Consider the following 14053-nt stretch of genomic DNA (forward strand, 5'->3'; position numbering starts at 1 on the left):
ATCCCTCACTGTGTGGGTCTAATTGCTGCCTCTGTCAGTGTCTCTCACTCTTGCAGCTACTCCAGATCCTGACCCAACAGCATTCTCCATTCCAGAGGGACACAGCAGCACAGGCCAGGGATGGAGACAGGGATTTTCCAGATCTCTGTGGGACTCAGTGCCATTCTCCATGTGTAACCCTCACTGCATCAGTCTAATTTCCCATTCTGTCTGTTTCTCTGTCTCCTGTAGGTCATCTGGATGTTCCTGTCTCAGCCGAATTCCTAACTCTTGTCTCGTCCATAACCACATCAAAGACGGTTGGTCAGTCAGAGAGACATGAAGAGGGAGGTCTGGAGCCTTCAGTAAATCCTGCAGTCGGTAAGATCACTCACAGTGAACAGCACAGGGAGGGGTTAGTGACCTTCTGTATTCAGACCTGGAAGACAGGACATAGACACCGAACTGGGCAAGGTAAAGCAACATTCTAGGCTTCATTCACATCATCTTGTGAGGGACCTGCTTTCACCTCTGCTGTACTGGTCCTCACTGAGACTTCTCTCTCTGACTCTCTCTCTCACCCCCTCACTCTCATTCTTTCTTTCTCACCCTCTCTTTCTCTCTCACCCCCTCACTCACTCTCCACCCAAACTCTCTCTCTCACCCGACTTCTCTCTCCCTCGCATCCCTCTCTCTCTCATCCCTCTATCACTGGATTGCCCTCTATCTCTCCCTATCAGCTTTGCCTCCTCGATATCTATCTTTCTCTCTCTCTCTCTCGCTCGCGCTCTCTCTCTCGTCCCCTTCTCGTGCGCTCTCTTGCTCTCAGACTCTCCGTCTCATTTCCTTCCCCTCCCTCCCACTCATTTGCACCTCTCTCTCTCTCTTGCCCCCCCTCTTGCCCCCCTCGGTCTCGCGCTCTCGCTCGCCCCTCTCTCACTCACTCGCCCCTCTCTCTCACCCCCTCGCCCCTCTCTCTCACCCCTCCTCACTCTCAACCCATCTCTCTCTCACCCTCTCTCTCCCTTCCCCTCTTATGCTCTCTTCCCCCTCTCTCACTCACCCCTCTCTCCCCTTTTCTCACCCCCTTGCTCTCATTCCCCCTCTCAACATTTTGTATTTCTATTATCATGCTTATAATTTCACAAAAATACTATTGAGAACTTTAGACCTCAGGCCAGAGATGTAGATATTAGGTCATTGCCAAAGCATTGCCAAAAAGCAGGTTTTGAGGGATGTCTTAAAGGTGGAAAGCAGACCTGTGAGGTTTTGGCTGCAAATTTCAGACCATGCTGCTTCAGCAAGTGTAGAAACAGCCACACAGGTGAACTAATGAATTAACAAATGGTTGGGAGTCTCGAAGAAAATGGGTTGTCCAGGTCTCAAAGTGTGTGTGGTGCAGGGAGTTAGGGACTATGACAGCCAGGAATTAAATCAAGTGTGAGAATTTTAAATTGAGGGATATTGGCCAGGTGCTGGCAGGTGAGACTAGATTGGGTTGGGGTATCTGGTCGGCATGGACGGGTTGGACCGAAGGGTCTGTTTCCATGCTGTACATCTCTATGGCTGTACGCTGTTGATTCTAATTAGGAGCCTTTTGATGAATCAACAAGCAGTGATTTAGACTTTCTTGAGATTACAGGGAGGTTGAATATGGGAAGCTGGCCCTGAGTGTGTTTGGAAAATGAAGTCTGGAGATAACACACAACGGATGAGAGTTTCAGTATATGAGCTGAGACAAGGGTGGAATCAGCTAGAATTAGTGATCTTGGAGTGGGACTGGGCTGTCACCCTCACCTCGCCTCTGGGATTCAGCTGGTAGCCAGATTGTGAATCAGGGCGGTAACACAATCGGGAGCTGAGTGGTCCTGGTGGAGCCTAAAATGAGTGTCACTCAGCTGGCTGTTGCTGAGCAGCTGCTGCTTGGTAGCCCTGTTGATGACATCTTCCATCACTTTACTGCTGATCGAGTGTGGACCGATAGAGGGAAATTGCCTGAGTTGGGTTGCCCTGTGTTTTTGTGTTGAACATCCCTGGGCAATGTTCCACATTGTTGGTCAATGCCAGTGCTGGAGTGGTACTTGGCTTGGTGGGTGGCAAGTTCTGGAGTACAAACCATCAGTATTATTGCCAGAATATTGGCAGGGCCCATAGCCTTTGCACTATTTAACCATTTCTTGATGTTATTCAAACTGAATTGAATTGGCTTAAAACTCACATCTGTGATGTTAGAAACCACTGGAGAAGGCTAAGATGGATCATCCCACTTTACACTTCTGGCTGAAGATTGCTGCAAATGCTGTCATCTTATCTGGTGAATGGGTGTGTGAGACCCCTCCATCAGTAAGGGTGGGGATATCTGTGATGCTTCCTCCAGTGAGTTGTTTAATTATCCATCACCGTTCACAACTGGGTGTGGCAGAACTGCAGAGCTCCGATCTGTTCCACTGGACGTAGGATCACTTAGCTTTACAGATTGTGCTGGAGTACAGTTCTGCTGCTGTTAATGTCCCACAGTGCCTCAGAGATACCCAGTTTGAGATCCTGCATCTCTTCAAAGTCTGTCCCAATTAGAACGGTGATAGTGTCACTCAACACAATGAAGGTTTTTCTCAACTTTAAGGCAAGACTTGTGTCTCCAAAAGGAATGTGTGATGGTCGCTCTTACCGATACTGTCATGGCCAGATGTATCTGCAGCTGGTCAATTCATAACAATGAGATCAAGTATGTTTTTCCCTCTTGTTGGTTCCCTCACCACCCGCTGCAGACTCAGTTGAGCAGCTATACCCTTTAGGACCTGACCAGCTCAGTCAGTAATTCTGTTGCAGAGCAAGTCTCGATCATGGACATTGAAATCCTGTACCCAGAGTACATTTGACATCATTTTATTGCCTCAGTGCTTCCTCCAAATGTTGTTCAACATGAAGGAGAACTGATCCATCAGCCAAGGGAGGATGGTATGTGGTAATCAGCAGGAGCCATGAAACCTACTGGTCTCCGGAGCCAATGCTGTGTACTCCCAGGACAAATCCTCCCTGTCTGTACACCACTGTGCCACCACCTCTGCCTGGTCTGTCCTGCCGGTGGGACAGGACGTATCAGAGATTTCAGGAGAAAGTGAAGACTGCAGATGCTGGAGATCAGAGTCGAGAGTGTGGTGCTGGAAAAGCACAGCAGGTCAGGCTGATGAAGGGCTTAGGCTTGAAACATCGATTCTCCTGCTCCTCGGATGCTGCCTGACCTGTTGTGCTTTTCCAGCACCACACTCTCGATATCTAGGGATGGTGATGGTGGTGTCTGGTCAATGTTTGTAAGGGATGATTCCGTGAGTATGACTATGTCAGGCTGTTCCTTGACTAGTCTGTGAGAGCTCTCCACATTTTGGCACCAAAAACCTTATGTTCGTGAGTAGGATGTTGCACCATCGAGAGGGCTGATTCTGTGGTTGTAATTTCTGGTGCCTTGTTAGTTGCCAACTGGTCCATCCAGTTTCATTCCGGTGTTGAGACTTTGCAGTGATTATTTCAGTGAGTAGCTGGCTGGGCCGCTGTCAGGTTGGCAGGATTTGTTTCGCCATTGACAATGGTTTCATGGAGATCAGCAGATTCCTAATACATTCTTTTTTTTTTCTTGAATTCAGATTCCACCGTCTGCCAAGATGGGATTCGAACCAGGACTTCAGTCGTTTGTTTTAATATTCTGGATAAAACCGAAATACATCAGGTTTGATCACTCATTTTAAATATCACTAACCCTGGTTTTGTTTCTTTGTAAAACACTGTCCATCATCCTGTCTCCTCCATCCTCCCCTCCAACAACGAGTGAGGAGCACATGGAGTTTCTCTGTCACTAAGACTGAGATAATCCGATCTGCTGTTTCTCTCCCTCCCACTAGCCCACTGAGCCAAACTGCCTCACGTGGTGTTCCTGGTTTTTGTCCTAAACCTACATCTTTCTCCAGTGTCTTGTCAAGCCTTATCAGAGCTCACCTTGACCCTTTACCCTAATCTCACTAAACTCCCTTTCCAACTCTCTTTCCTCCGCTGCCGCCTCATCACTCCCCTTCGCCAATTCATAGATATTGTTCCTTGTTCTGTCTGTTGGTCTTTTCTGGTTATGTCCTTCTCTCCCATTCTGTGAAAAACTGATATTTGACCTCACTGTTGTTGGAAAATCCTGCTCCATCTCCATTCTCCCTTTCCTTTCTGAATTCCTTGCATTTGGTGTCCCTCAACGATCTATCTTTGGTCTCTCCTGTATCTCACGTACATAGTGCCGGGAAGTGATATCATCCAAAAACAGTGTTAGGTTTGACATGTACACTGACGATGCCCAGCTCGCCCTCCCCATCATCCCTCTCCATTACTCCACTGTTACTCAGTTATCAAACTGCTTATCACATTCCACTACTCAATTAGCTGCAATTTCCTCCAATGAAACATTGTCATGGTTAAACCCATTGCCTTACCTTTACCTTTCTGCTGAGCCCCTCCCTCCCACTGGGAACTCTGAGGCAGAACGACACTCTTCACAATATTGCTGTTATATCTGACCCCAAGATGACCTTCTGATCAGACATCCACACAATCGCAACACCAGGAAATCCAATCTCTTCAACGTTGCTTCTCTCCACCTCACCCCAGCTCCATTGCTACTGAAAACCCGTACCTGCGTCTGTGTCGCCTTAAACTTGAATCCAAAACAGAACCCTTGATTTAGTGACTCAGAATCTGGTTTCAGACCCCCCTCTCAGTATTTACCCTCAGACACATTCCCTCTGTATTTATCCTGCCAAACCCCTTAAGAATCCCATCTGTCTCACTGAGATCACCTCTCTTTCTCCAAAATCCAGTGAGTAGAGTCCCAACCTTTTCAGCCTTTATTTAAAAGATAATCCCTCCAAACCAGGGATCATCTCATTGAATCTTCCCTGAAATGCCTCCAATAAAGTGACACATTTCCTTATCTGAACGGACCAAAACTGCTCTCATTCCTGCAGATATGGTGGTCTCACCAGCACTTCCACACATTACTCTCAGGTAGAGACTCCAAACTCTAATACTGAAAAACTTTGAAACAAAACATTCAATTCCCCTTCCTGATTCCCTGGTGTAACTGTGTGGTAGCTTTCTGTGTTTACTGAACAATTACCCCGGTCCCTTTGTGGTGCAGCTTTCTACAGTTTCCACCATTTAAATAGTACTTTGTTCTTTATTAACTCCTCCAAAATGAGCAACTTCCCATTTTCCCAAGTTACACCCCATCTGGCAACTTATTGCCCCCTTCTCCTGTGCATCTCTCTCTTTTTTCATAATCCTCTTAGACCTTTCCGGTTATGCCTTTTCTAGGAGATATCCCCCTTTCCCATTCTTCCAAACATTTACTGGGAACACTGGGCAGTGGGAAGGCAGTGGAAAGCAGGCAGAGTTGCTATCTTTCTAGGGATACGCTTTGGAGTGTTTGGGAGGATCTTCCTACCCATTGGTCAGGATGGAGACAACTTGCCCATCGTTAGGCATTAGCCTTTCACACCCATGTCTTATTGATGAGGCAGAGCGGCAGCACGGAATGAAAGAAAAGAAAGTAATTCTTGTTCCCCATATCTCACTGACGCTTGGATCATTTTCTCCAATGTGTCAAAGATTAGGGGGTTAGATAGGGTTGACAGTGAGAACCTTTTTCCACGTATGGAGTCAGCGATTACAAGGGGGCATAGCTTTAAATTAAGGGGGGGTAGATATAGGACTGATGTTAGGGGTAGGTTCTTCACTCAGCGAGTCGTAAGTTCATGGAATGCCCTGCTAGTAGCAGTAGTGGACTCTCCCTCTTTATGGGTATTTAAGCGGGCATTGGATAGGTATATGGAGGATAGTGGGTTAGTGTAGGTTAGGTGGGCTTTGATCGGTGCAACATCGAGGGCCGAAGGGCCTGTACTGCGCTGTATTCTTCTATGTTCTATGTTCTAACTGCTGTGTTCAGTCACATGAGCTCTCCAGTTGGAATCTCCTAGAAACCCACAGATGTCCCTCTGAGTTGACTGTTGATGCCCTCAAGGGTAATATGTACAGTAATCCTGGGCCACGAGGAGGGGATGGTGTGGGTTTCTAACTTGAACTGAGAGTGACAGATTTTATAAACTTGTATTACAGGATATTACAGGTGGACATTCAGATGGTAATCTCAGTAAATATTCTTCTAAACTCTGATTGAATTACTCAGTATATCAGGATCTGGATATTCACATTGTGTGTGTGAGTATTGTGTTCCAGATCAATCCCATTTGCTGCTTAAAAATTCTCCTTTGAATCATCGCATTCTCTCAAAAGGTTTCCCCAAACCTTCAGTGAGTCATGTAATCCTTTTATGATGACCTGATGTCTGTAAGGTTTATTATTCGAATGTGTAATTTTTGTATAAGGATTTCTCAGAGAGGGAGCAGAATATTCTTAAAGGGGAGAATAACCATTTTGAGGGGAGGCTATTGTTTATTGGTATCAATGACATGGGAATAGAAGAGTTCACATTATTGGATCATTGGAATCTCTTGTGGGGTAGAATTGACCTCCATCAGAAGGATGGATTGTACTGGCACTGGAAGGGAACAGTTGCTAGTGCTATTCAGGAGGCATTAAACCAGTGAAGGAATGTGGGTAAACCCAGAGAGAGAGTGAGGGAAGAGCTCAGTCTGACACTGGTACAGTTCAGATGTCAAACAGTCAAGGCAGACAAGGGCAAGGCACAGAATGAGCAGTTACACTGCATTTATTTCAATGCAGGAGGCCCGATAGGTCGGGCAGAGGAGCTCAGGGTATGGTTTTGAACATCGCACTGGGGTATTATAGCAATTACAGAGGCATGACTTAATGATGGATAGGACCAGCAGCTTAATGTTCCAGTGTATAGATGCAATAGCAAAGATAGAAAGGGGGCAACAGAGCAGGGGGAGAGGTATTTTTGATTAGGGATAGCATTACAACTCGGCTTCAAGAGGGTATTCCTGGGAGTACATCCAGGCAGGTTATACAGGTGGAACTGAGAAATAAGAAAGGGATGATCTCCTTATTGGGATGGTAATGTTGACCCCCTTCCCCAATAGTTAGCAGGGAGTTGAGAAGCAAATTTATTAAGAGATCACTTATCTGTAAGAACAGTATAGTTGTGTACAAGACTTGACCTTCTTTGTTATTCATTCACAGGATGAGGGTGTCACTGGCTGGGCCCAAAGGGCAGTAAAGAGTCCACTACATTGCTGTGGGTCTGGAGTCACATGTAGGCCAGACCAGGTAAGGATGGCAGATTCCTTCCCTGAAGGATATTAGCGAATCTGATGGGGTTTTTCTTTGCAATAATCAACAATGGATTCATGGTCTTTAATAGATTCTTAATTCCAAATTTTTATTGAATTCACAGTCCACTGTCTGCCATGACGGGATCCAAACCCTGGGCCCCAGAACGTTATCAGGGTATCTGGATTATCCATCTAGTGATAATCTCACTCGGCCATTTGGCAGGGTGAGTGACTGAGGTATCCGTGGGGCAGCACATCAGCACCAAAGATCCCATGGTCTCTGCGGAAGATAGAAAGGGCTGGGGAGGGAGATATATCCCTGGTGGTGGGGTCTGACTGTAGGTAGCGGACATAGCAGAGGTTAATGGAGATTAGTGGGTGGCAGGTGAGGACCGGGGGATTATATTCTTATTGTGGTTGGAGGGGTGGGGGGAAGGCGGAGGTACAAGAAGTGGAGGATATGCGTTGGAGTGCATTGTTGATCAAGTGGGAGGGAAATGCGGTCTTTGAAAGAGGAAACCTTTCTAGGATGTCCTGGAGTGGAATTGCTTCTTCTGGGAGCAGATATGGCAGAGGCAGCGGAATTGGGAGTACAGAATCACGTTTTTACAGGAATATACTCGAGGGTAATCAGGAGAACAAAAAGGGGACTTGAAATATCTCTAGGAAATAGTTTAAGGAGAATCCAAAGAGATTCTACAAATATATTAAGGATAAAATAATAACCAGATAGAGAATAGGACCCCTTAAAGATCAACAAGGCCATCTATGAACAACAGGAGGTGGGAGAAATACTATGCTCTTCTATTCTGGAGAGTTTGGAGAAATAAATAGTGATAATTTGAAAAGTGTCTATATTACAGAGGAGGAAGTACTGAAAGTCTTAAACAGTAGCAAGGTGGATAAATCCCTGGGACCTGATCAGGTGTATCCCAGAAATTTGTGGAAAGCTAGGAAGGTGATGGCAGTGCCCCTCCCTGAGGTATTTATATCATTGTTTGTGACAGGTGAGGTGCTGGAAGATGGGTGCCATTATTTAAAAAAGGTGGTAAGGAAAGGCCAGGGAACAAGAGAACAGTCAACCTAACGTCAGTGGTAGGTAAGTTGTTGGAAGGGATTCTGAGGAACAGGATTTACATGTATTTGGAAAGACGAGGATTGATTAGGGATAGTCAACATGGCTTTGTGTGTGGGAAATTCTCTCTCTCTAACTTGATTGAGTTTTTTTGAAGATGTGACAAAGATGATTGATGAAGGCAGACTGTGGGCGTTGTCTTTATGGACACTGAACGATGTTCCACAGAGCAGACTGGTTAGCAAGGTTAGATAACATGAAATGTTGGGAGAACGAGTCATTTTGGTACAAAACTGGCTTGTAGGTAGGAGGCAGAGGGTGGTGATGGAGGCTTGCTTTGCGGACTGGAGGCCTGTGAGCAGCATTGTCCTGCTGGAATGGATATTGGGTCCTTAAATAAATGACTTGGATGTGAATATATGAGATATGGTCAGTGGGTATACAGGAGACACCAAAATTGGAGGTGTAGTGGACAATGAAGAAGGTTAGTTCAGAATGCAACAGGCTCTTGACCAGATGGGCCATTGGAGTGAGGAATGGCAGACTGGGTTCAATTTAGATAAATGTAAGCTGTTGGATTTTGGAAAGGCAAATCAGAGCAGGACTTGTACACTTAATGGTAAAGTCCTTGGGAATGTTGCTGAACATAGAGACTATGGAGTTCAGGTTCATTGTTCCTTGAAAGTAGAGTCGCAGGTAGGCAGACTAGTGAAGGTGGTGTTTGGTATGCTTATATTTATTGGTCAATGCATTGACTACAGAAGCTGGGACATCAAATTGTGGCTGGACAGGACATTGATTAAGCCATTTCAGGAATTATGTTTTAAGTTCGAAATTCCCTGTTCTGGAAAGGATGTTGTGAATCTTGAAAGAGTTCAGACAAGATTTACAAAGACTTTGCTAGGGTTGGAGGATGTGGGCTACAGGGAGAGGGTGAATAGGCTAGGGGTAATTTCCCTGGAGAGTCAAAGACTGAGAGGTGACTTCATGGAGATTTATAAAATCATAAGGGGCATGGATAAGGTGAACAGCCAGGGTCCTTTCCCCCAGTTATGTGGGTTCAAAACAAGATCACATGGACTAAAGTTGAGAGGGCAAGGATTTAAAATGGATCTAAGGGGCAAAGTTTTCAAGCTGTGTGTGGTGTATGTGTGGAATGAGCTGCCAGATGAAGTAGTGGAGGCTGATACAATTACAACATTTGAAAGGCATCCGATTGGGTACGTGAATAGGAGGAGTTTCCAATGATACGGACCAATAGCTGGCAAATGGGGCTCCGTTTATTGAGGATTCCTCATTGTCATGGACAAATTGGACCAAAGGTTTGTTTCTGTGCTGTACATCTCTATGACACTAATAAATGAAAATAAGATATGTTCCTCTTTTGTGGAGAGCCAGTAGAAGCACAGATAATTGTCCTTGGAGCTGAGAAGGTTAAGCAGTGATTTTGACCAGGTGCAAATTTGTTTCTAGGATATCTAATCTGCAGAGAGAGGGGAATTGTTAACAATGTCACAATTTTAGTAACTATTTTCAGGTAATTGGCAAATAATGTGAATATGTGAACATTATTTTATTCAGAAAGTTCTGAGTATCTGGAAAAGTCTGAATGGCAGCTGGACACAGACTCAGCAGTTATTCATAAACAGATTTGGAATTTTGCTTTTTAAGGGAAGATTTGGGGGCTATGGGCAAATGGGAAGGGAATTGGGACAGATTTGCAGCATCTCCAGAGGGAGAGGGTACATCCCAAATGGGCTGAATAGCCCCAGCCCCTGTGCTCTGTGATATTGCCCCATTGACTGTGAATGTTGAAGCTCATCCCAGGGCAGAGAGAGGGAGGATCCCACCACCCACCTCGCAATGGGCCTCGATGATTGATGTCAGCGCAGGCCAATAGGGGGCAGAGAGCAGTACTGGAGGACCAGGTTGTACCAGTTTGTCCTCCAAACAATCTGAGTGAATGAGGACATCCTCAAGGCTGGAACTAAAGAAAGGCACATATCACAGAGATCTGAGAAACTGGAGGACATGAGATAGGGAGCGTTCTGTGGCTGGTGAGGAATTATATAAATAAGGAAGAGTTGTGAGGCTAGATGAAGTGACAGTGATTGGGAGAGTTGAGGATGGAGGAATTTAGAGTTAGTGAGGATTAGACTCCTAATGTTATACAGCAAGGAAACAGGCCCTGTGGTCCACCCAGTCCATGCCGACCATAATTCCAAACTGAACTAATTGTACCTGCCTCTGATTGGTCCACATCCATCCAAATATTTCCTATTTACGTACTTATCTGAATGTCTTTTAAATATTGTAATTGTATTCACAGCTACCACTTCCTCTGGAAGTTCATTCCACGTGTGTAATTTTTTTTTTAAAAGCCCTAATGTCTTTCCCCTCAAATCTTTCTCATTTCTTCTCAAAATGAATGCACCCGAGTTTTGAATCCCCCTCTCTCCTGGCTATTCACCTTATCTACACTCTTTCTGATTTTGTAAACCTCTAATAAGGTCACCCCTCAACCTCGTGCACGCCAGTGAAAAAAATTCCCAGCCTATCCAGCCTCTCCTTAGAACACAATCCCTCCATTCATGGCAACATGCTGGTAAATCTCTTCTGAACCTGCTCCAATTTAATAACATCCTTCCTATAACAGCATGACCAGAAATGGACAGAGTATTCCAGAAGTGGCCTGCCCAACGTCCTGTACATCCTCAACATATAGTCCCAACTCCTGGACTCAAAGGTCTGAACAATGAAGGTAAGTGTGCTCAGCACCTTCTTAACCACCCTGTCCACATGGAACACACACTTCAAAGATCTGAAGCCCTCGGTCTCTTTGTTCCCATATCACTACTCAAGGCCCTACTTTTATTGAGTGTAAGTCCTACCCTCGTTTGTTTTGTCAGGATGTTATATTTTTTATTTATTCCAATCCAAAAAATTTTTGAGTATAAAGGCAGTAGGAGTATAATTAAGAGGGAAATCAGGAGGCAAAAAAGGGGTGTGAGATAGCTTTGGCAAATAGGGTTAAGGATAATCCAAAGGGCTTTTGTAAATACATGAGGAACAAAAGGCTAACTAGGGAGAAAATAGAGACCCTCAAAGATCAGCAAGGCAGCCATTGTGTGGAGCTGCAGGCGAAGGGCGAGATAGGAAACAAGTATTTTGCATTAGTGTTTACTGTGAAGAAGTACATGGGAGATATAGAATGTGGGGAAATAAATGGTGACATCTTGAAAAATGTCCATAGTACAGAGGAGGAGGAGGAGGTGCTCAATGAGTGGCTAAGGAGCTGGTGCAGGGGAAAAGGATTCACGTTTTTTGGATCATTGTGATCTCCTCTGGAGTAGAGTTGACCTGCATAAGAAGGATGGATTGTACCTGAATTGGAAGGTGTCTAACATCGAGGCAGGGAGACTTCCTGGTGATACTCGGGAGGCATTAAACCAGTGAGGGAGTGGGTGTAAACCCAAGAAGATAGTGAGAATAGAGGTATGTCTGAGGCTGGTACAGTTCAGAAGTCAAATAGTCAAGGCAGGCAAGGGCAAGGCACAGAATGAAGTCGGACTGAGCAGTTGCACTGCATTTACTTCAATAGAAGAAGCCTGACAGGGAAGGCAGATGAGCTCAGGGTGTGGTTTTGAACATGGCACTGGGATATTATAGCAATTACAGAGGCATCACTCAGGGATGGATAGGACTGGCAGCTTAATGTTCCAGGGTATAGATGCTATAGGAAAAATAGAAAGGGGGAGAAGGAAGGAGGGGGAGTGGCATTTTTGATTCGGGACAGCATTATGTTTTTGCTTAGGGAAGATATTCCTGGGAGTACGCCAGTGAAGTTATTTAGGTGGAACTGGGAAATAAGAAAGGGATGATCACCTTATTGGGATTTTCTGCAAGGATTTCGTCCGGGTGCTCTGGTTTCCTCCCACAGTCCAAAGATGTACAGGTTGGGTGGATTATCCAGGTTGAATTACCCACAGTGTTCAGGGATGTGTAGGTTGGGTGGATTGTCCAGGCTGAATTGCCCACAGTGTTCAGGGATGTGTAGGTTGGCTGGCCCTGGGAAATGCAATGTTACAGGGGGAGGTTAGGAGGCTCTCCAGGTCAGTATCAATGTGATGGGCTGAATGACCTGCTTCCACACTGTTGGGAGTCTCTAATAATTCTACTAGTTTTAAAATAGATACAGAAAACAATACACCAGATCTAAAAGTTAAGGTTCTGAATTGGACAAAGGCCAATTTTGATGGCACAAGGCAAGAACTTTCATCTGGCCCCTTAAGCCTGCTCTACCATTCAATAAGATCAGGGCTGATCTTTTCATGGCCTCAACTCCACATTCCTGCTCTCTCCCCATAACCCTTAATTCTTTTCCTGTTCACAAATCTACATTTTGCCTTAAAGGCATTCAAGTTGAGAATGTCAAATGCTGCACTCGGCAGGGAATTCCACAGATTCACAACCCTTTAGCTGAAGAAGCTCCTCCTGAACTCCGTCCTAAATCTGCTCTCCCTTATTTTGAGGTAATGCTCTGTAGTTTGACCCGCCCCCAGTGGAAATAGCCTCCCTGCTTCTGTCTTATCTACTCCCTTCATAATTTTATTGTTTCCTCTCCAACCTCCCATTCTTCTAAATTACAATGATTATAGAACCAGTTTTCTCAATCTCTCCACATACACCAACCCTCAACTCCCAACTCAAACTAGTGAACCTCCTCTGTACTCCTTCCAGTGTTAGTACATCCTTCCTGAAGTAAGGAGACCAAACCAGTACACAGTACTCCAGGTGTGGCCTCCCCAACACCCTGTACAGCTGCAGCATAACCATCCCTCTAGCAATGAAGGACAATATTCCCTTCACTGCCATAATTACCTGCTGCACCTGCAAACCAACTTCCTGTGATTCATGCACAAGGACACCCAGCTCCCTCTGCACAGCAGCATGCTGCACGTTTTCACCATTTCATCATCAGTTAGCTGTTAGTCCAGCCAAAATGGATGACCTCACATATCCCAACATTGAACTCCATCTGCCAGATCCTTACCCACTCACTTAACCGATCTGTATCCCTGTGCAGACTGACAGTGGCCTCTGCAGACATTGCTCTACCTCATCTTTGTATCAAATATGAACTCTGACACCGTACACTTGGTCCTCAACTCCAAAACATTTGTGTAAATTGCAAACAGTTGTAGTGCCAACATTAATCCAAACACCCGTTTATTCCCATTCTTTATTTTTTGTTGGTTAACCAATCCAGTATCAATGATAATACATTACCCACAATGCCATGCATTTTTACCTTATTCAGCCGCCTTTTGTGTGGCAACTTGTTGAATACCTTCTGGAAATCCATGTACACCACATCCACCGAGTCCGCCTTGTCCAACGCACTCGTCGTATCCTCAAATAATTCCAGTAAATGCGTTAAACGTGACCTGCCTTTCATGAATCAATGCTGTGTCTGCTCAATGAGACAATTTCTACCCAGATATCTCACCACTACTTCCTTGAGAGATTCAAGCATTTTCCCCACTACAGAAGTTAAGCTAACGGGTCCTTTTTGAAAAATAGTGGCACCATATTTGCAGCTTCCAGTCTGTCAAAACCATCCCAGAATCCAACAAATGGTAGTGAATTATCACGAGGTCTATTTGTTATCTCTTTCCCCCCCCCCCTCCCCTCACCCACCTCTTTTAGT

At 45.2% G+C, this 14053-nt stretch overlaps 1 long non-coding RNA gene across 3 annotated transcripts in view; it reads left to right on the forward strand.

Moving 5' to 3' along the window:
- Positions 1-235: 235 nt before the first annotated feature.
- Positions 236-14053, forward strand: part of LOC140473004 (uncharacterized) — a 73535-nt gene continuing 59717 nt past the window's right edge. For all 3 annotated transcript variants that reach the window (XR_011958021.1, XR_011958020.1, XR_011958022.1), the window contains exons 1-3: positions 236-360; positions 3621-3703; positions 7177-7263. This is a non-coding gene — a long non-coding RNA (uncharacterized lncRNA). The remainder of the gene's footprint in view (positions 361-3620; positions 3704-7176; positions 7264-14053) is intronic.

The sequence above is a fragment of the Chiloscyllium punctatum genome, unplaced genomic scaffold, assembly GCF_047496795.1.
Source record: "Chiloscyllium punctatum isolate Juve2018m unplaced genomic scaffold, sChiPun1.3 scaffold_493, whole genome shotgun sequence".
Lineage (NCBI taxonomy): Eukaryota > Metazoa > Chordata > Chondrichthyes > Orectolobiformes > Hemiscylliidae > Chiloscyllium > Chiloscyllium punctatum.